General features: G+C 41.6%; 1 pseudogene; it reads right to left on the bottom strand.

The window, feature by feature from the left end:
- Window positions 1-469: 469 nt before the first annotated feature.
- LOC136253483 (uncharacterized) lies at window positions 470-1,833 on the bottom strand (annotated as a pseudogene).
- Window positions 1,834-2,404: the final 571 nt, after the last annotated feature.

Here is a 2,404-nt window from a genome sequence, read left to right as displayed (position 1 = left end):
GGCCTAGCTGTGGTAAACACCTCTGCCTTCTGTGTTGGTATCTAAAGGTACAGCTATATGAAATGGTTCATGCTTTATGATTTTACTATTCTTACTCAGTTACATAACCACAAAGGTATGCAATTAAGTAGCAACACAATTCTAGTTATTGTGTGACAGTTGTTTATTATGCACGATGTGGTAAAAACTTTTCTACTTGTCACGTGCCATAATTGATTGTTTTGTACAAGTACAATAGTTGCTGTGTAGCAAGTAACTTATGTGTATGTGTAAGTCATCGCTGCTAATAGAGTTCATTTGTAAGCCAACCCTCTATATAAACCTTAAACCATATACACTACATTAATAGCTACACACATCTTCAACATGGAATTAATGTTCAAAAATGCTACTAGAACAAAACAGTGCATGTACAACTACTTTGGATACTGCTCATTATAACACTAGTCTGATGAAGATAGTATGGTGTTCAATATTTAATATGGTTGAAGGCCTCGTCCTTTACCCTCTCATCTTGCATGGCAAGCATGAGCCCTTTCTCGAAAACAATACTCATCAGTGAGTCGGCATCTTCAACATTTGGGTACTGGCGCAAAGCCCATTTGATGTAAACAAGAAATTATTTCCAGTCGACATAATTATCCTTATCTATGTCAAGTGCATCTATGTCAAGTGCATGAATAGCTTTTTTCGTGGTCACACATCGGTAGCACCCAAAATACGACTGCATAAAACCATGGTAGAAATTATCAAACTGCAAGCGGCCATCATTTTGTTCCTTATCTCTCTTGTCCCATTTGTCCCACTCTTCCCGTATCTCATCAATGAGTTGTTTGTGGTATGATGACTTGACTTCTACTTGAGCAATCGCATCAGCCATTTTTTCTGTAAGCTTTCCTCCAGCACTATCAAATAAGAGTGCAAGACCGGCTGCACTGTTGTACTCTTCTTTTCTACCATTGCGAACATCCAAAAGCATCTGTTCTTTCATCTTCATGGTTATCTCTTCGGTGAAATGTGGACTCTTGCCATACAAAATTTACAAATTCTCCATCCGATCTACAATCATATCTGTTGTCGCAAGTGTAGTTATTCGATTAGGTGCATCACACCCAAAAAATTTAGCCATGTCAAAATCACCATTACCCAAGAAGCCAAATACTAAATCAGTAGCACGTTCTCCATACAGCACTTGTTTGGGGTGTGGCTTTCTCCCGGTTGTAATCTTGGTAACTTCTTTGGCAGCATTCCTCAATTCAACACAGTTGTAATTCTCCAGGACTTTGGTGTTTCCAAGCCGAATTAGGTTCATCATGGTGATGGATGAGCAAGCGTGACCCAAAGCAGCACCTTCTTCAAACAGGCTGGCCCACACACCATCTGCACCACCAGTAAGACAATCAAGCTGTGAGGCTGTCTGGAGATCCCACTTCTGGTGAATGTGCACAAGTATTTTCCCATCATTCCAGCCATAGCTGTCATGGTCCTCCTCATGCTGGCTGTCCACGCTTCTAATTCTTCTGGTAGGTATTCCACAAAGGGATCTTCAAAGCAAAGAGCAAAGGGTCGATGCTCAACTGGAAGCTTGGAGAGGAAACGGACCACATAAAGTAGGCGATCAGGAGCAACAGTCATGCAAAACGGAAGGTCACGAAAGTTGAACAAGATTCGCGCATCCTTGGTAATGTTGTCGTATGTCCACTTCATCCACTTGTAGATCATCTGGCACATGTCATCAACGGTAAACTTCGTATCCCACTCAACATCTTCATTAGCCAAGTCCATTTCGAAAAACGTGTTCGGTATGTATAAGTCACGGTTCCGAGGGGTCCGTCACGAGCTGGAATCCCGTACAACTCGTTTGGAATCCCTCGAAATCCCCAGGAATCTTTGGCTCGTTAGAACTCCGTTTATTTCAGGAGACTTCCGGATATTTTAATAGCGCGCGCCTACGCTCTGTATCTAAGACTGTTCTGCCCTAGTTGTTCTTTGAACCTATAACTTTGAACGTTACTTCAAAGTGTTTGAGCTGACTTTTTACGGATTCAAGAGAGATAGAACGTTGTCCGCGACGTGGTTGATTGAGTAGCTGTGTCTAACTCGAGATACCAGTAGCCTAGTGAGCAGCGAGCAATAGTGTGATAGCTAAACCAGAGCCTCGCCCCTCGCCAGCTCAGTGGCCATGCAGTGATGGTATGCATTTTAAAAATTTATTTTTGATGCCTTTTTTATTTAGTTTTTGTTCGTAGTGATTCTGATTTTGCCTCGCCGGATGTTTCTTCACCAGAGTTGTTATCGTTGATGAAAGAGAGGTTACCAGGATATGTACAGAAATGTTTTCTTGCATCAGGATTTGACACGGAAGAATCTATTGCTTACATGGATGCATGAAGATTCTGTTAAA

Source organism: Dysidea avara, chromosome 4 (assembly GCF_963678975.1).
Source record: "Dysidea avara chromosome 4, odDysAvar1.4, whole genome shotgun sequence".
NCBI classification, from domain to species: Eukaryota; Metazoa; Porifera; class Demospongiae; order Dictyoceratida; family Dysideidae; genus Dysidea; species Dysidea avara.
The sequence above is the reverse complement of the archived record's forward strand: the minus strand, read 5'-3'. Positions and strand labels throughout refer to the sequence as shown.